We start from the raw sequence: 21107 nt of genomic DNA, 5'->3' as shown, positions 1-21107 counted from the left end.
TCCTGTCACCGTTTGAGGAGGCCACAAGGATGGTGAGCAGTGACAGTGCATGCATCAGTGACACTGTACCTCTTGTCCACCTCTTGGAGCATACGCTGCGTGGAATAATGGACAGGGCACTTGAGGCAGAACAGAGGCAGGAAGAGGAGGACTTTCTTGCCTCTCAAGGCCCCCTTTATCCAGACAGTGTTCCTGCTGTGCCACCCATCACACAGGAAGAGGATGAGGAGGAGGAAGAGGAGGAGGAGGATGATTGTGTCAGCATGGAGGTAGAGGCTGGCACTCAGCATCAGCAGCAGCAGCAGCAGTCTTATAGGGATGATTTACAGTCCCAAGAAACACGTGGACTTGTACGTGGCTGGGAGGAGGTAGCTGCGGATCATGTTGTCCTTAGTGACCCAGAGGACTCCGGACCGAATGCCTCAGCTAACCTATGCTGCATGGCCTCCCTGATCCTGCAAAGCCTGCGGAAGGATCCTCGTATTCTTCGGATCAAGGAGAGGGACCATTACTGGCTGGCCACTCTCCTTGATCCACGGTACAAGGGTAAGGTTGCTGACCTTATCTTGCCATTGCAGAGGGAGCAGAGGATGAGACATCTCCAGGAGGCCTTGCAGAAAGCTCTGTGCAACGCGTTCCCAGAGACTGGGAGGTTACAAACTCCTGGTCCTGGACAACGTGTTGCTGAGGCATCGGTCAGAAGGAGCGGTGGAGAAGGTGGCCGTCTGACTGATGCTTTCAGACAATTTTTTAGTCCGCAGTCCCAAGGTATGATTGGTTCCAGCACCCATCGCCAGCGTCTGATTTACATGGTGCAGGAATACCTAGGGGCAAGGTCAGACTTGGACACCTTTCCCACCGAAAATCCTCTGGCTTACTGGGTCTTGAGGATGGATCACTGGCCAGAGCTTGCACAGTATACAATTGAGCTACTGGCCTGTCCTGCATCCAGCGTTCTTTCGGAACGCACCTTCAGTGCTGCTGGTGGCTTTGTTACCGATCACAGGGTGCGCCTGTCCACCGAATCAGTTGATCGACTGACCTTCATCAAGATGAATCAGTCTTGGATCACCCACAGCTACCAAGCACCTGAAGCTGATGTAACCGAATAATTTTTTTTGAAATACCACATCCCTTCAAGACTGCCTATGCTGATGCTGAGTGACTGTCCTGTTATGTTGATTGTCTATCCTCTTCCTCCTCCGCTGATATGTTGGAAGAACATTTTTGGTTCTGGGCGATGCCAGCAGCCCAATTTTTCTGCCCCTGTTTAACAGGGGCGTTTAATTACAATTTTTGATGCAATGCTTTGCAGCAGGGCTAATTCCTGCAATAAAACTAGAGTATATGGCAGAGGTTGCAGTGTGGTGGCACCAGCACCAGTGCCTAAGGCCCAATTTTTCTGCCCCTGTTTAACAGGGGCGTTTAAGTACAATTTTTGATGCAATGCTTTGCAGCAGGGCTAATTCCTGCAATAAAACTAGAGTATATGGCAGAGGTTGCAGTGTGGTGGCACCAGCACCAGTGCCTAAGGCCCAATTTTTCTGCCCCTGTTTAACAGGGGCGTTTAATATAAATTTTTGATGCAATGCTTTGCAGCAGGGCTAATTCCAGCAATAAAACTAGAGTATATGGAAGAGGTTGCAGTGTGGTGGCACCAGCAGCAGTGCCTAAGGCCAAATTTTTCTGCCCCTGTTTAACAGGGACATGTAATTACAATTCTTGATATAATATTTCACAGGAGGGCCCCTTCCTGTGCCCACCCAGAGTAACGGTGGGGACTTATAGTGTTGTGGCACCAGCACCACAACCACCAAAGGTCAATTTTTCTACCACTGTTCAACAATGGCATGTAATTACAATTCTTGATATAATCGTTCACAGCAGGGCGCTCCAGCGCCCACCAAGAGTCACTTTGAGGGCTTACAATGTTGTGGCAAAACCAACACCTTGTTCCGCCATTTCTGCAGAGCATATAGGGCAGGCCCCTACTTTCAAACATCCAACTTACAAACATCTCCTACTTGCAAACGCAAGGAGACAGCAGCAAGTGAGATGAAAAAAGATGGACGACAAAACAAATTATACAGGGGTGATAACCCTTCCCTATGTTTTCCAAAAAGCTTAAAAATAGTTTTTTTGACTGGAGCTACACTTTAAAAATGTACCAGTTGAAAATTACAAACAGATTCAACTTAACACAACAAACCTACACAGTCCCTGTCTTGTTTGCACCGCCTGTATACTGCTGTTCTGAGTATATAGGGCCTGGGGGCCACACGCATTTCCTTTTTTTAATATGGGTACAAAGTTCCCCTTAATATGTGTACAAGACCCAAATAGGCTGGTAATGGGCAGGGAGGGCTACCCATGCCATTTTTCTGAATGATTTTTAACCATATTGCAGGAACCAGATATAACATTAAAACCGCAAGCAGTTTTAAATGGTGTTATTTCCGTTTAATGTCATTTTGTGCAGGGACTGTTCTAAACACGGGAAACACGTGGCACTTCACAGGCATATTACAGACACCCCCCAAGCACCATATTTCACTTTAATCGTCAGTAAAATTCGTGCTCCCGCCAAAACGGCCATTTTTAAAAACATTTTAGGCATTGACCCATGTCCCCTGGGGCAGGAGCCAGGTCCCCAAACCCTTTTTAGGACAGTATCTTGCATATTAGCCGTTAAAATTAGCACTTTCCATTTCGAACGTTCGAGTCCCATAGACTTCAATGGGGTTCTAACGTTCGTAACCAACGTGGGGTCCGTTCGAAAGTTCTGGTGCGAACCGAACCGGGGGGTGTTCGGCTCATCCCTAATGGTGTCACTAATCCATGCTCTTAGTCTGCTTGTCTTCAGCAAACTGTTTGGCTTTCTTGTGCATCATCTTTAGCAGAGGCTTCCTTCTAGGATGACAGCCATGCAGACCAATTTGATGAAGTGTGTGATGTATGGTCTGAACAGGCTGACCCCCACCCCTTTAACCTCTGCAGCAATGCTGGCAGCACCCATTCTATTTCCCAAAGACAACATCTGGATATGATGCTGAGCACGTGCACTCAACTTCTTTGGTTTGCCATGGCGAGGCCTGTTCTGAGTGGAATCTGTTCTCTGTATAGTCTTGGCCACCGTGCTACAGCTCAGTTTCAGGGTCTTGGCAATCTTCTTATAGCCTAGGCCATCTTTATGTAGAGCAACAATTCTTTTTTTCAGATCCTCAGAGAGTTATTCAACATGAGGTGCTATGTTGAACTTCCAGTGACCAGTATGAGAGAGTGAGAGTGATAACACCAAATTTAACACACCTGCTCCCCGTTCACACTTGGGGCCTTATAACACTAACGAGTGACATCACATTGGGGAGGGAAAATGGCTAATTGGGCCCAATTTGGACATTTTCACTTGGGGTGTACTCACTTTTGTTGCCAGCGGTTTAGACATTAATAGCTGTGTGTTGAGTTATTTTGAGGGGACAGCAAATCTACACTGTTATACAAACTGTACACTCATTACTTTGCATTGTAGCAAAGTGTCATTGCTTCAGTGTTGTCACATGAAAAGTTATAATAAAATATTTACAAAAATGTGAGGGGTGTACTCACTTTTCTGAGATACTGTACATATACCTTTTCTCTTCTTCAAACTGACCATGTGGCAGGAGCAGCACTATGAAGTGCCTTAGGTGCTGTGGTATTAGAAGAATTTTAATCTCTGACCTTTTAGTCCAAACAGGACTATCTCTTACTCTATAATTCCTCTAGCACCGTTCTATGGAAGCTGTAGGTTTAAAGAGCACACCAAACCTCTATGATATCTTCTTTATTAACTTCAGCTTTTCTTCATATATAACACTGACAATTTAGCAGCAGGCAGTGCACGTACAAACATGTGTTGAATAAAGTATAACAAACAGCAGTTCAACTGTTCAATCTTTAGAGATGGCCTTGCGGGTTGGTTCCCGGCGAATTTTGTGTGTTCGTGATTCGCCAAAGCGGCGGACTTCTGGCGCTGTTCGCCCGGCGGACATATGCGTTTACATTGTGAAAGAACTTTGACCCATGATGACACATCCATCATGGGGTACAGGATAGCCAATTGAGACATTTCAGCACATGGACAATTGGACATTCCCCCTACCTTATAAATAGACCTGATCTGGCGGCCATTTTACATTCTGTCTTTTGTCAGTGTAGGGAAAGGTTGCTGTGTGGAGCAGGGAGAGACTGTAGTGACACAAAGCACTAGCTATTAAGTCCTTTTAAGGACTGGAATAGGTGTACAGTATATAGAGTTCTGGTGCACTGTTGTGCTGGTGATTGCTGAGTGCACTGCTGACTGATTCTGCAGCTGTCTTTTGTCAGTGTAGGGACAGGACACTGTGTGGAGCAGGGACAGTCAGTTTAATCACTAGCTATTACTTAATATTAGGTCCACAAAGGTCCTTTTAAAGACTGGTATAGGTGTACAGTACAGCTGGTGATTGCTGAGTGCACTGCTGACCGATTCTGAAGCTTTCTTTTGTTAGTGTAGGGACTGAGGGACAGTCTGCAAATCACTAGCTACTAGGTCCATAAAAGTCCTTTTAAGGACTGGTATAGGTGTACAGTATATAGGGTTGTACACGTATAATCTACTTTCTTCCAAATATAGAAAGAATATTATACTTGACTGCTGCCCGATTCTGCAGCTGTCTTTTATCAGTGTAGGGACTGAGGGACAGTCTCCAAATCACTAGCTACTAGGTCCACAAAGGTCCTTTTAAGGACTGGTATAGGTGTACTATTTGGTGTGCAGTATATAGGTGTGTAATACAAGTATAAAATACTTGCACATATAGAAAGCATAGAACAGTGCATTTCCACTGTGCAGCATTGTGACTGCTGAGTGGTTCTGCAGCGATACTACAAAGAGTGACAAACGCAATAAAAAAAAAGTATTATAACAGGTGTGATAGACCAGTGGCCCCCAAAAACGACAGATTGAAGCGGGGTGTTATATACCTTCTTCCACATACATACTGCACTTCTCTAGAGACTTTTGTCACAAGGTCATTTAAAAAATGACAGGCAGAGGAAGAGGCAGGGATGGTAGGGGTAGGGCAGGTAGGACAGGAGCAACAGACTTGAGCCAAAGTGGCAAATTGCAGAAGGTGCGTGCGATTATGTAAAAGGACGCACCAGACTTGGTTGAGGGGCTCACTCAGCCTTACTCTTCTGCACCCTCCTCATCCTCTCAATCTGCACCCTCTTCACTCTTTGCTGTGTGCACCCCCAAAGACACTACCACCAACACCACCACCACCATATACCTTCCCGGTTGAGTCACAGGAATTATTTTCCGATCCATCACAAGACATTGCCGATGAGCAGCCATTCTTGGAATTGGATCAGGAAGAGGAGATAGCAACAACCGCCACTCAGCAGTCTGACGACAGTACTCAGATCAGCCCAAGGAGGAGGTTGGTCCTCAGGGTTGCTGCCTACACCGAGATCTCTAATTATAGCGGTGGGGAAGGTGACGTCGATGATGACGTGTCTAGTGATGTCACGTGGGTGCCCACAAGAGAGGAAGAGGAGGGGAGTTCAGAGGGAGATATGGACCAGCAGATAGGGAGGAGAAGCAGGCAGAACTTAGATTGCACAGGAGGGACAAAGCAGACTGCTAAAGTATCAGGAGAGAGGCATCAACCATGTACGGTCACATCTGGCGCTCCCAGGATGCCGGCACATGGCTCCGCAGTGTGGGCTTTTTTTAACGTGTCCGCTGCTGACAATAGTATTGCCATCTGCAGCCTTTGCAGTCAACGCATAAGTCCCGGTAAGCCCAACACTCACCTAGGGACGACCGCCTTAAGAAGGCACATGAGCTGCCATCACCGAGCCCAGTGGGAGCAACGGAACACACAAAGCCACACTCCAGGCTCTCACCGTCCAGTAGGGATGAGCTTCGTGTTCGAGCCGAACATACGTTCGACTCGAACATCGGCTGTTCGCCCAGCGAATACTGAACATTATGGGCAGTTCACGCCAAATTCGTGTGGCGCTCATGGCCCACAATGCACTGCACCATTGCAGTGCATTGCTGGCTCATGATTGGCCAAGCATGCACTGTGACCCCGCATGCTTGGCCAATCACAGCGCCGGCAGCGAGGAGAGCCATGCATCATAGCTCAGGCTGTGTAGTACATGCCCCACACTATATAAGGCCGCGGCGGCCTTGTGTAGTGTGTTGGTGTCTGTAGGAGTTAGTGGGTGTTCTGTGTACCCTCAACACAGTATACACCGTTCGTTATCGGCCGATTTTGCGTTTTTGCTCTTCTGTAGTGGGTGTTGTCTGCGTGCCCTGACCGCAGTATACACCATTATATCCACCTATATAGCTAGCTATATTGCTCTTTTTTAAAAGAGCTTGCAGTCAGTTGTAGGAGATTGTGCGTGCTATCTGCGTGCCCTGACCGCAGTATACACCGTTATATCCACCTATATAGCTAGCTATCTTGCTCTTTTTTACTAGAGCTTGCAGTCAGTTGTAGGACATTGTGCGTGCTGTCTGCGTGCCCTGACCGCAGTATACACCGTTATATCCACCTATATAGCTAGCTATCTTGCTCTTTTTTAATAGAGCTTGCAGTCAGTTGTAGGAGATTGTGCGTGCTGTCTGCGTGCCCTGACCACAGTATACACCGTTATATCCACCTATATAGCTAGCTATCTTGCTCTTTTTAAATAGAGCTTGCAGTCAGTTGTAGGTGATTGTGCATGCTGTCTGCATGCCCTGACCGCAGTATACACCGTTATATCCACCTATATAGCTAGCTATCTTGCTCTTTTTTAATAGAGCTTGCAGTCAGTTGTAGGAGATTGTGCATGCTGTCTGCGTGCCCTGACCGCAGTATACACCATTATATCCACCTACATAGCTAGCTATATTGCTCTTTGGTAATAGAGCTTGCAGTCAGTTGTAGGAGATTGTGCGTGTTGTCTGCGTGCCCTGACCGCAGTATACACCGTTATATCCACCTATATAGCTCTTCTCTAATTGAGCCATCTGCTATCTGCAGGAGTTAGTGGGTGTTGTGTGCCTCCAGCACAATATACACTACCCAACTGCTAGTTTTCCCATCTCCCTTCATGCCATTAACATGTCTGGAAGGCCAACAAGGAGAGGCAGACAGGCGCGAGCCGATAAAAGAGGGCAAGCAGGCTCTGTGTCTAGAGACAACAGTGCTGGTCGTGCAACGTCATCATCAGCACGTGACCATGGGACACGCTTGTCCTTCTTTTCGGCAGCTGGACATGTTGAGCCGCAACATGCCGAAGACTTGGTAGAGTGGATGACCAAGCCCTCTTCATCCTCCTCATCCTCTCTCACCCAGGCTCAGGGTACTAGCAAAGCAGCTGCCAACGCATCGTCTTCCCTCCTCTCAATGTCATCATCAGTGACTCCTTCCCTAGACCCACCATGTCCTCCTGAGGAGTCTCCTGAACTCTTTGAGCACAGTGTTGGGTACATGCTCCAGGAGGATGCCCAGTGTTTTTTAGGCTCTGATGATGATACTCAGCTAGAGGAAGGCAGTAGCGTGAGTGCAGAGAGAGGGGATGCTCAAGAAGGACAGCAATCTGGCAGTCATGTTCCACAAGCTGCAGCATACTGCCAGGTTTTCTCCAGCAATGAAGAGGGAGGGGATGATGAGGGCACTAACTCCATGTGGGTGCCTGGTAGGAGAGAGGAGGAGGAGGAGGCACATGTCCAACGAGGCAGGATGCCCTCCGAGGGGCAGCTTAGGGGCAGCACACCAACTGAATCACACCGCAGAGCTCCGCCTGTGCAGGGCGCTGCCTCTGCGCTATATTCTAAAAGTTCTTTGGTGTGGGCCTTTTTTGAGACGAGTGCATCAGATCGCACCGCTGCTATTTGCAACATATGTCTCAAGCGTATCTCGCGTGGCCAAAACATCAGCCGCTTGGGCACCACATGCTTGACCAGACATATGTTGACCTGCCATGCAGCTCGTTGGCAAGCGTACCTCAAAGACCCACACCAAAGAACAAAGCGGACCTCTCCTTGCTCCTCATCAGCTGGGATCTCCAACCCCACTAGACCTTCAGTCCTCTCTGAAACCTGCTCTGAGAGGAATGAAGGTGTAGAATTAGGTGTGTCACAGCCATGTGCTTCCGGGCTCTCTGCGAGCAGTACACCCACGTCCGATTATAGCAGGCAAATGTACCTGCCCCAGCTGCTGGACCATCGAAAGAAGTTCACTCCCAGCCATCCACATGCCCAGCGGTTGAATGCTAGCTTGGCTAAATTGCTAGCACTTCAACTGCTGCCTTTTCAGTTGGTAGACTCGGCCCCCTTCTGTGAGTTTGCACAATGTGCAGTTCCTCAGTGGCAGGTCCCCAAAGGCGATTCCGGCTCTCTACCGGCATGTGGAAGGCAATGTCCTTGCCTCGCTAGACAGGGCGGTCAGCGGTAAGGTGCATATTACCGCTGACTCATGGTCCAGCAGGCATGGACAGGGACGTTACCTGTCTTTCACGGCCCATTGGGTCACTTTTCTGGCAGCTGGGAAGGATGCAGGACAAGGTGCAGTAGTGTTGGAGGTTGTTCCGCCACCACGCCTCCAAAAGGCTACTATTGGTTGTGACACACCTCTCTCCTCTACCCCCTCTTTTTCTTCCTCCATGGCCTCTTCCAATGCTCTGTCCTCAGAACCAGCGGTGCCCCGTAGGCGTTGCAGGGGCTACGCAAGTACGCAGGCAAAACGATGCCATGCCGTGCTTGCGCTGGTTTGTTTGGGGGACAGGAGCCACATTGGGGCAGATATTTTGTCAGCTCTGCAGCGGTAGGCCGAGAGGTTGTTGACGCCATGCCAGCTTAAGCCAGGAATGGTGGTTTGCGAAAATGGCACCAACCTCCTCTCTGCCCTCCGACAGGGACAACGGACCCATGTGCCCTGTGTGGCTCACGTCCTTAACCTGGTGGTGCAGCGGTTCTTGGGCAGGTACCCGGGCTTACAGGATGTCCTGAAGCAGGCCAGGAAAGTCTGTGTGCATTTCCGCCGATCATTTAATGCTTGTGCTCGGCTGGCTGAGCTCCAAAAAGAGTTGAACCTGCAAAAGAACCGCCTTATATGTGACATGCCCACCAGGTGGAACTTAACGTTGGCCATGCTGCAGCGGCTGCACACGCAGCAGAGGGCCATCAATGAGTACCTGTGTGACTACGGCACCAGGACAGGGTCAGGGGAGCTTAGTTTTTTCTCACCACGCCAGTGGGGCATGATCAGGGATGCATGCACTGTCCTGTCACCATTTGAGGGGGCCACAAGGATGGTGAGCAGTGACAGTGCATGCATCAGTGACACTGTACCTCTTGTCCACCTCTTGGAGCATACGCTGCGAATAATGGACAGGGCACTTGAGGCAGAACAGAGGCAGGAAGAGGAGGACTTACTTGCCTCTCAAGGCCCCCTTTATCCAGACAGTGTTCCTGCTGTGCCACCCATCACACAGGAAGAGGATGAGGAGGAGGAGGAGGAGGAGGAGGATGATTGTGTCAGCATGGAGGTGGAGGCTGGCACTCAGCATCAGCAGCAGTCTTGTAGGGATGATTTACAGTCCCAAGAAACCCGTGGACTTGTACGTGGCTGGGAGGAGGTAGCTGCAGATCATGTTGTCCTTAGTGACCCAGAGGACTCCGGACCGAATGCCTCAGCTAACCTACGCTGCATGGCCTCCCTGATCCTGCAAAGCCTGCGGAAGGATCCTCGTATTCTTCGGATCAAGGAGAGGGACCATTACTGGCTGGCCACTCTCCTTGATCCACGGTACAAGGGTAAGGTTGCCGACCTTATCTTGCCGTCGCAGAGGGAGCAGAGGATGAGACATCTCCGGGAGGCCTTGCAGAAAGGTCTGTGCAACGCGTTCCCAGAGACTGGGAGGTTACAAACTCCTGGTCCTGGACAACGTGTAGCTGAGGCATCGGTCAGAAGGAACGGTGGAGAAGGTGGCCGTCTGACTGATGCGTTCAGACAATTTTTTAGTCCGCAGCCCCAAGGTATGATCGGTTCCAGCAACCATCGCCAGCGTCTGATTTACATGGTGCAGGAATACCTAGGGGCAAGGTCAGACTTGGACACCTTTCCCACCGAAAATCCACTGGCTTACTGGGTCTTGAGGATGGATCCCTGGGCAGAGCTTGCCCAGTATGCAATTGAGCTACTGGCCTGTCCTGCATCCAGCGTTCTTTCGGAATGCACCTTCAGTGCTGCTGGTGGCTTTGTTACCGATCAAAGGGTGCGCCTGTCCACCGACTCAGTTAATCAACTGACCTTCATCAAGAGGAATCAGTCTTGGATCACCCACAGCTACCAAGCACCTGAAGCTGATGTAAGCGAATAATTTTTTTTTAAATATCACATCCCTTCAAGACTGCCTATGCTGATGCTGAGTGACTGTCCTGTTATGTTGATTGTCTATCCTCTTCCTCCTCCGCTGATATGTTGGAAGAACATTTTTGGTTCTGGGTGATGCCACCAGTCCAATTTTTCAGCCCCTGTTTAACAGGGGCATTTAATAACAATTTTTGATGCAATGCTTTGCAGCAGGGCTCATTCCTGCACCACAACTAGAGTTTATGGGAGAGGTTGCAGTGTCGTGGCACCAGCACCAGTGCCTAAGGCCCAATTTTTCAGCCCCTGTTTAACAGGGGCATGTAATTAAAATTTTTGATGCAATGCTTTGCAGCAGGGCTCATTCCTGCACCACAACTAGAGTATATGGGAGAGGTTGCAGTGTCGTGGCACCAGCACCAGTGCCAGCAGCCCAATTTTTCAGCCCCTGTTTAACAGGGGCGTTTAATTGCAATTTTTGATGCAATGCTTTGCAGCAGGGCTCATTCCTGCACCACAACTAGAGTATATGGGAGAGGTTGCAGTGTCCTGGCACCAGCACCAGTGCCAGCAGCCCAATATTTCAGCCCCTGTTTAACAAGGGCATGTAATTACAATTCTTGATATAATATTTCACAGGAGGGCCCGTTCCTGTGCCCACCCAAAGTAACTGTGAGGACTTATAGTGTTGTGGCACCAGCACCACAACCACCAAAGGTAAATTGTTCTACCACTGTTCAACAATGGCATGTAATTACAATTCTTGATATAATCGTTCACAGCAGGGCGCTCCAGCGCTCACCAAGAGTCACTTTGAGGGCTTACAATGTTGTGGCAACACCAAAACCTTGTTCCGCCATTTCTGCAGAGCATATAGGGCAGCCCCCTACTTTCAAACATCCAACTTACAAACGTCTCCTACTTGCAAACGAAAGGAGACAAAAGGAAGTGAGATGAAAAAAGACGGACGGCAAAACAAATTATACAGGGGTGATAACTCTTCCCTATGTTTTCCAAAAAGCTTAAAAATAGATTTTTTGACTGGAGCTACACTTTAAAAATGTACCAGTTCAAAATTACAAACATATTCTACTTAACACAACAAATCTACACAGTCCCTGTCTTGTTTGAACCGCCTATATACTGCTGTTCTGAGTATATAGGGCCTAGGGGCCCCACGTCTTTCTTTTTTTTAATATGGGTACGGGGTTCCCCTTACTATCCGTACAAGACCCAAATGGCTGGTAATGGGCAGGGGGGGCTACCCATGCCATTTTTCTCAATGATTTTCATCCATATTGCCGGAACCAGAGATTACATTAAAAACGCAAGCAGTTTGAAATGACTTTTTTTCTGTTAAATATCATTTTGTGCAGGGACTGTTCTAAACACGGGAAACACGTGGCACTTCACAGGCATACTATAGACACCCCCCAGGCATGATATTTAAAGGAATATTTCACTTTTTTTTTTTACTTTAATCGTCATTAAAATCAGTGCTCCCGCCAAAACGGCCATTTTTAAAAACATTTTAGGCATTGATCCATGTCTCCTGGGGCAGGAGCCAGGTCCCCAAACCCTTTTTAGGACAGTATCTTGCATATTAGCCATTAAAATTAGCACTTTTTATTTTGAACGTTCGAGTCCTATAGACTTCAATGGGGTTCTAAAGTTTGTACGAATTTTCGGTCCGTTCGAAAGTTCTAATGCAAACCGAACCGGGGGGTGTTCCGCTCATCCCTACCATCCAGCCTTGTCTTCTACTTCTCCTTCTCCTCTCTCCTCACAATTGTCCTCCACTCCACCTTCCATCATGCCGTCCTCACGTTTTTCTGGAAAAAAGCAGGCTTCCGTGGGCCAAATGTTCGAGCGTAAAAAAATGATGATGCCGGATAACCCTCTTGCCCAACGGTTGACGGCTGGCTTGTCAGAACTGATAGCCCGCCAACTACTACCATATAAACTGGTGGACTTGTAGGCCTTTCAAAAATTTGTGGCCATTGGAACACCACAATGGAAGGTCCCAGGAAGGAAGTATTTCTCACAGAAGGGCATCCCAGAGCTATATGGCCATGTTCAGCGGCAAGTGAATGTATCTCTGGCACACAGTGTCGGTGCCAAGATACATCTGACCACAGACACATGGTCTAGCAGGGAAGGTATATCACTTTTACTGCCCACTGGGTGAACCTTCTGATGGCCGTCAAGCATGTAACCCGTGACACTCGTGTAGATTTGGTTTTACTGCCACGGATTGCATGCAGGCCTGCCTCTTCTTCTCCTCCTCCTACTCCATCCTCCCCCCTCTCCTCCTCGGCTGACTCCTCCTTTTGCGCTTCTAGCATCTCTTCCGCTGCACCGCCCAAGCTCCCCAGAACCTATTCGACATGCCAGGAGAGACGTTGCCATGCTGTGCTGCGTCTGTTGTGCCTAGAAGCCAAGAGCCACACTGGCCCTGCACTCCTTTCAGCTTTGCGTTCACAGCCAGATCAGTGGCTAACACTGCTCAATTTGACAGTTGGTAAAGTGGTGTGTGACAACGGTGCCAATGTGCTTAGCACATTGGCACATAAACAGGGCAAAATTATGCATGGCACACGTCTTAAACTTGGTCGTGCAGCGATTCGTTGTCAAATACCCTGGGGTCCAGGACATCTTGCGGCAGGCAAGGAAAATCTCTGCCCATTTCAGAAGATCTTACATGGCCATGGCTCGCCTTGCTGACATTCAGCGGCGACACAATCTGCCGGTCAGACGTATTATTTGCGATTGCCCGACGTGATGGAACTCAACCTTCTATATGCTTGATAGGCTGCTCCAGCAGAAATGTGCAGTTAATGACTACCTGTACGAACTCTGCAGCAGAACAGGTTCTGGGGAGTTTTGTTTTCACTGTGCCAGTGGCTGCTCATGCGTGACGCATGCAGACTTCTGCGGCCATTTGATGAGATCACCAAACTGGTCAGTCGCAGCCATGGCGCCATCAGTGACATGGTACCTTATGCCTTCTTTATGGAGCATGCATTGCATTGTGTCATTGATCAAGCCATGGAGGAGCGGGAAGATGAGGAAGTTGCAATGCTGGATGAATTCCCGGGGGGGCTACTTTATCTGAGACAAGTCAACAACAGGAGTCTGAAGAGGAGTCAGAGGAGGATGGTGCCGGGCGGATGAGGAGGAGCAGGAAGAGCATGCTTTAAACCTTTCTGGGATCCCTGTTGTTGTGTGTGGATGGGGAGAGGAGAATGATGAGGATGACATTATCCTGGATGATGAGCAGGAGCCAGGCCACCACACCACTTCCAGTTTAGTGCAAATGGGGGCCTTCATGCTCCAGTGTTTTAACAGGCACCCTGCATAAAAAGCATAAGGGTCAAGGACCAGTACTGGGTGGCAATGTACTTAGACCCCCGGTACAAACACAAAATGGTGGAAATGTTACTACCGTCACAGAGGGCTGTCAGAATGGAGCACTTACAGACCTTGCTTCGACAACTGCTGCATTCTGCTTTTGCATGCGCTGGCAGAGGAGGAATTCCCACTCCCAGAGAAAGAGTTGCGGGTACCAATCCAACAGCACCTGCAAGAAGAGGGCAGTTTGAATATGTGTTGGGGACTTCTGATATGAGGTCATTCTTTCAGCTGACCCATCGACAGGTGTCATCTGGATCCAGCATCAGGCAACTCCTAGACTGTCTGGTGTCCGACTACATCGGGTTAACGGCCGATGTCGACGCTCTGAGGAGTGATGAACCCCTGGATTAGTGGGTGGGCAGGCTTAACCTCTGGCCAGAGCTTGCCCAATTTGCAATGGAACTGTTGGCTTGCCCCTCATCCAGTGTCCTGTCCAAAAGGACGTTCAGCGCAGCAGGGGGGATCGTGACCGATAAGCGCACTCGCCTAGCTCACGACAGTGTTGACTACCTCACATTTATAAAAATTAATGAGGAATGGATCTCAGAGGAATTCAACACATGTGACCAGTAGACCATGTATATACATAACTCTATAAAGGATTTATTTAATCGAGCACACAGACCTTTTTTCTACCTTTTGCTCACTTCCTTGTACAAAAAAAGCACACCGTACTATATGCCCGTACCCTCCTGTTTGAAGAGGTTGAGTGGTGTCATATTTTTGTGACCCGCAGCGAGTTGCTGGTATCAGTGCTGCTGTCAGTGCTCTCTATCTCAGTGCTGGTGTCAGTGCTCTCTCTCTATCTCGGTGCTGGTGGGGTGTCAGTGCTCTCGATCTCGGTGTTGGTGTGGTCTCAGTGCTCTCTATCTCGGTGCTGGCGTCAGTGCTCTCTATCACGGTGCTGGTGTCAGTGCTCTCTATCACGGTGCTGGTGTGGTCTCTGTACTCTCTATCATGGTGCTAGTGTGGTGTCAGTGCTCTCTAACTCGGTGCTGGTGTCAGTGCTCTCTATCTCGGTGCTGGTGTCAGTGCTCTCTATCACGGTGCTGGTGTGGAGTCACTGCTCTCTATCTCGGTGATGGTGTGGTCTCATTGCTCTCTATCACGATGCTGCTGTGGTGTCACTGCTCTCTAACTCTGTGCTGGTGTTAGTGCTCTCTATCTCGGTGCTGGTGTCAGTGCTCTCTATCACTGTGCTGGTGTGGTGTCATTACTCTCTATCATGGTGCTGGTGTGGTGTCAGTGCTCTCTATCTCTGTGCTGGTGTGGTCTCAGTGCTCTCTATCACAGTGCTGGTGTGGTGTCAGTGCTCTCTAACTCAGTGCTGGTGTCAGTGCTCTCTATCTCGGTTCTGGTGTCAGTGCTCTCTATCTCAGTGCTGGTGTGGTGTCAGTGCTCTCTATCTCGGTGCTGGTGTCAGTTCTCTCTATCATGGTGCTGGTGTGGTGTCAGTGCTCTTTATCACGGTGCTGGTGTGGTGTCAGTGCTCTCTAACTCTGTGCTGGTGTCAGTGCTCTCTATCATGGTGCTGGTGTGGTGTCACTGCTCTCTATCTTGGTGCTGGTGTCAGTGCTCTCTATCTCGGTGCTGGTGTCAGTGCTCTCTATCTCGGTGCTGGTGTCAGTGCTCTCTATCTCGGTGCTGGTGTCAGTGCTCTCTATTACGGTGCTGGTGTCAGTGCTCTCTATTACGGTGCTGGTGTCAGTGCTCTCTATCATGGTGCTGGTGTCAGTGCTCTCTATCACAGTGCTGGTGTCAGTGCTCTCTATCACAGTTACTGTCATTACTCTCTATCATGGTGCTGGTGTGGTGTCAGTGCTCTCTATCACGGTGCTGGTGTGGAGTCACTGCTCTCTATCTCGGTGATGGTGTGGTCTCATTGCTCTCTATCACGATGCTGCTGTGGTGTCACTGCTCTCTAACTCTGTGCTGGTGTTAGTGCTCTCTATCTCGGTGCTGGTGTCAGTGCTCTCTATCACTGTGCTGGTGTGGTGTCATTACTCTCTATCATGGTGCTGTTGTGGTGTCAGTGCTCTCTAACTCTGTGCTGGTGTCAGTGCTCTCTATCATGGTGCTGGTGTGGTGTCACTGCTCTTTATCTTGGTGCTGGTGTCAGTGCTCTCTATCTCGGTGCTGGTGTCAGTGCTCTCTATCTCGGTGCTGGTGTCAGTGCTCTCTATTACGGTGCTGGTGTCAGTGCTCTCTATCATGGTGCTGGTGTCAGTGCTCTCTATCACAGTGCTGGTGTCAGTGCTCTCTATCACGGTTCAAGTGATCATCTCCTGCACCATCTTCATAGCCTGCCCTGACCTTTCCTCTCCTCCATGGCCTTCATGCGCTCCTGAATTGTCAAAATTTCACAGATAAAAAAAGAATGCCTGCCGTTGTCGATCCCAGATTCACTTAATACTTTTGTTTTGTCAGTGTCCATGTGGTGGGACTCTTTGTGCACATCTAGTAAGTATTTTGTGGCTGAAAATATGACCTGTAGGTTTGTAAGGTTCGCCTGCCATTAAAGTCAATGGGGACCTCTGCGAACTTTGCGGCCCGCAAACTTTTGGCCGCGTTTGCACTTCGCGTTCGCGAAATGTCCCATCGGAAGTTCATCCATCACTATCAATCTTGTCATTCTACATAAAATGATAGATATATTTCTCTCTTCAGCATCTTTACTTTCACTTTACACCCTATGATCTCTGAGGATCAAGAAATAGTTTTGTTTGCTTGCTTGTTTGTTTGTCTGGTTTGGTTTGATTTGGTTTGGTTTGGTTTGGTGGTTTGGTTTGATTTGGTTTGATGGTTTGGTGGAACTACAAGTGAACACATAACTAGTTCAGTATACAGTTCTAATCCCATTATTTAACAATAGTAACATATATAACTGTATTAAATACCTTATTTTGGCCACTTGCTTCCTCCATAAAACTGAACTCTGTTGGATCTTTAATCTGTGCAGGTCCTCTCTCTCTGGTGTAATGAGTTCTAGCCATGTGCTGGGTACTTTTGCAGACAAAATAATAGGTGTAAGGCTGGCTGTGATTGGCCAAGACTCTTGATCAGTGTGAGATTGGCTGTGATTGGCCAAAACGCCTGATGAGTCACAACTTAACTCTATGCTTTCTGGTTTTAATTCTGCTGTGTCTTTGAGCTTACCTTTTACTGTCATATAATGAATCTTAAAAGGCATATGTTTCTTTGCTTCTGTGAACACAATATACAACTGTTATATGACATTTTTGTATAAAGTCACAGTAAATTACTCTGTTCTTATCTCTCACATGTGAGCAAATAAACTGTATTAAGGTTATTATCAGGTCTATCTGTATATGCATGTAAATCACATTAGCAACCTAGGACCGGTTTTAGCTGGCCAGCTACAGACCATGCTTGGATGGATGTGCTTCCATGCCTAGTAAGGACAGTTTCAAACATGAAAGCCGGAGAACTTCACACAAAGAAAGCAATGCAAAGAGAACAGGGTTCTTTTTAACAAGTATATATATATATGATACAACAGGCACTATTTAGGAATATAAAATGTTAGTCTAACATACACTTTATACATGTAGCGCAGATATTTTTGCCTACTAATGCTTTAATAAGTAAACCTATGTTATAACTTAGTATTTGGCGCCATCTAGCGGCCAAAGACAGGAAGTGACTGTTGTTTACTTTTCATGTTTGACCTACCTACCCAGAATGCCAGGTGACCTACCCATGATCACCCTGTATTGAAATCCATGCTGGGTAGGCTATAGAAGGACCCCGCGCGGCCATCTTAGGTCTCTTCTGGACGCATGGCCTGCCTGTGAGGACAAGTGAGGAGGTCTCCAGAGAGCACAGCCTACAGCCACTGCAGAGTGCAGAAAATGCAGACTCTGATATTCATCTGATTGCTGGGGAGACACCAGAGACACCTGTCGGAGCCATCAGAGAGACCCAGTGCATCTTGCAGAGCGGAGCGGTGTGATGGAGCCAGCCTGCCAGAAGCAAGACACAGTGCACCGGAGCGGAACATTTATTGCATTTCTTCAGATCCAATTGGTGAGTGGGCTGTGGCCCACATTTTATTTCACACTTGCATACAGTTAGACTTCTACACAGAGGTGTTGGGATCTGTAGTCCCACGGAGGAGGATCTAACAAAGACTGACATTAAGAAGGCCTAAAGCCTACTCCTCATTGCACTTTAGTACCGTGCCATACCAGAGGTAACAACCATTGGAGTATCTACAGTAACAGTTCCAGGATCCTTTTTAAGTTAACCTTCACCCTCTTACTTTTTGGATTACAAATTATTACAGACTTTTATAGCTAGCAGAAGAAAGAAGATCTAAGACTGTGTGTTACTGCAAGGCCTTGCACCTTAATGTAGGGGGAGCTCCCTTGTCGTTATGCTATATTTATCAGTTGTTTAGATTTATTGTACTGTCACGTTACGTTGACATGAAAGCACAACTACTGTAATCACCACCTTATCATAAGCACAGTAAAATACACTTTTGGTTAAGCACTTTGGTGTGGAGTATTGTTCTTTTTCCAGCAGGTGGAGCCATTGGATATTCAGGTGACAACCAAGGTATATTGTCATTATATTGTATAATGTGGGGTTATCTTTCACCATTTATTCCACACCAACATTGCACCACAGCTGTGTCAAGGGGACTGAGCCAAGTCAGTGGGGGGTCCATTAGCAGAGTGCAGGCCCAAATAAATTCAGCAGCTCCTTCAGGTGTCAGTGCTACATACAATTAAATGCTTTTGTTATATCTGACCATAAGTGCCAAAAGATACCTGTTGATTTTGCCCGGAATCTTGTCAGCTGATAATTTCCTGTGCTCTTTGCCTATGCTGGTTACCAATAAGGAGGAGCTGGGTGTTCGAGTTGAACGCATGTTCTACTTGAACACAGACTGTTCGCCCGTTCAGCAAAACCAGAACTTTATGGGCCATTCGCGACAAAATCGAGTAGCGCTCATGGCCCATAATGCAGTGCGGAATCGCAGTGCATTGCTGGCTGATGATTGGCCAAGCATGCGGGTCATAGCGCATCAGTGAGGAGAACCATAATTGGCCACAGACAGGATGCCTATAGCCAATTATGGCTCAGGGGGTTTAGTACACCACCCGCACTATATAAGGCCGCCTGCGCGGCGCGCGGCGGCCTTGCATAGTGGGTTGCGGGCGGCTCATAGAGACAGATAGGCAGAGACAGTGTCTTCATTTTCTTTGAACCTAGTGCAATTACAGTTGGTGTATTGTGTCCCCTGCACAGTGTACACATGAAGCTACCCCAATTGCTGGTGTTGTTCTGGTCCTATACCGCAGGCAGCTGCAGCATTTACAGCCAGTGTATTATGCCCCCTGCACAGTGTACACCTGAAGCTATGCCAATTGCTGGTGTTGTTCTGGTCCTATACCACAGGCAGCTGCAGCAGTTACAGTCGGTGTATTGTGCCCCCTGCACAGTGTACACCTGAAGCTACTCCAATTGCTGGTGTTGTCTGGTCCTACACCACAGGCAGCTGCAGCAGTTACAGTTGGTGTATTGTGCCACCTGCACAGTGTACACCTGAAGCTACCCCAATTGCTAGTGTTGTTCTAGACCTATACCACAGGCAGCTGTAGCAGTTACAGTCGGTGTATTGTGCCACCTGCACAGTGTACACCTGAAGCTACCTCAATTGCTCGTGTTCTTCAGATCCTATACCACAGGCAGGCAGCTTCAGTAATTACAGTCAGTGTACTGTGTCATCTGCACAGTGTGCACCTAAAGCTATTCCAATTGCTGGTGTTCTGCCGATCCTATACCGCAGCCAGCTGCAGTAATTACAGTCCGTGTACTGTGTCATCTGATCAGTGTGAACCTAAAGCTACCCCAATTGCTGGTGTTCTCATCTCCCTGCAGACCATTAGTATGTCTGGAAGGCCAACAAGGAGAGGCAGACAGTCACGAGCCAATAAAAGAGGGCAAGCAGGCCCTGTGTCTAGAGGCAACAGTGCTGGTCGTGGACATGGTACATCCTCATCGCGTGGCCAAAACATCAGCTGCTTGGGCACCACATGCTTGACCAGACATATGTTGACCTGCCATGCAGTTCATTGGCAAGCGTACCTTAAAGACCCCCACCAAAGAACAAAGAAGACCTCTCCTTGCTCCTCATCAGCTGGGATCTCCAACACCACTATACCTTCAGTCCTCTCTGAAACCTGCTCTGAGAGGAATGAAGGTGTAGAATTAGGTGTGTCACAGGCATGTGCTTCCGGGCACTCTGCGAGCAGTACACTGATGTCCAATTGTAGCAGGCAAATTTCCCTGCCCCAGCTGCTGGACCGCCTAAAGAAGTTCACTTCCAGCCATCCACATGCCCAGCGGTTGAATGCTAGCTTGGCTAAATTGCTAGCACTTTCATGGCGCATTGGCTGACTCTTCTGGCAGCTGGGAAGGATGCAGGACAAGGTGCAATAGTGTTGGAGGTTGTTCCAACACCACGCCTCCAAAATGCTACTACTGGTTGTGACACACTTCTCTCCTCCACCCCCTCCTCTTCTTCTTCCTCCATGGCCTCTTCCTGTGCTTTGTCCTCGGAACCAGCGGTGCTCCGTAGGCGTTCAAGGGGCTATGCAAGTACGCAGGCAAAAAGGTGCCAAAGATGCTTGCGCCGGTGTGCTTGGAGGACAGGAGCCACACTGGGGCAGATATTCTGTCAGCTCTGCAGGGGCAGGCTGAGAGGTGGTTGACGCCACACCAGCTTAAGCCAGGAATGGTGATTTGCGACAATGGCACCAACCTTCTCTCCGACAGGAACAACTGACCCGTGTGCCCTGTGTGGCTCCCGTCCTTAACTTGGTGGTGCAGCGGTTCTTGGGCAGGTACCCGGGCTTACAGGATGTCCTGAGGCAGGCTAGGAAAGTCTGTGTGCATTTCCTCCGGTCATATAATGCCAGTGCTCGGCTGGCTGAGCTCCAAAAGGAATTGAACCTGCCCAAGAACTTCCTTATCTGTGACATTCCCACCAGGTGGAACTCAACGTTGGCCATGCTGCAGTGGCTGCAGAGGGCCATCAATGAGTACCTGTGTGACTACGGCACCAGGACAGGGTCAGGTTTTTTCCCCCCACGCCAGTGGGCCATGATCAGGGATGCATGCACTGTCCTGTCACCATTTGAGGAGGCCATGAGGATGGTGAGCAGTGACAGTGCATGCATCAGTGACAATGTACCTGTTGTCCACCTGTTGGAGCACATGCTGCAAGGAATAATGGACAGGGCACTTGAGGCAAAACAGAGGCAG

Source organism: Lithobates pipiens, unplaced genomic scaffold (genome assembly GCF_037356315.1).
Source record: "Lithobates pipiens isolate NorthernLeopardFrog02 unplaced genomic scaffold, aLitPip1_a1.2 Scaffold_22, whole genome shotgun sequence".
In the NCBI taxonomy this organism is placed as follows: domain Eukaryota; kingdom Metazoa; phylum Chordata; class Amphibia; order Anura; family Ranidae; genus Lithobates; species Lithobates pipiens.
The sequence above is the reverse complement of the archived record's forward strand: the minus strand, read 5'-3'. Positions refer to the sequence as shown.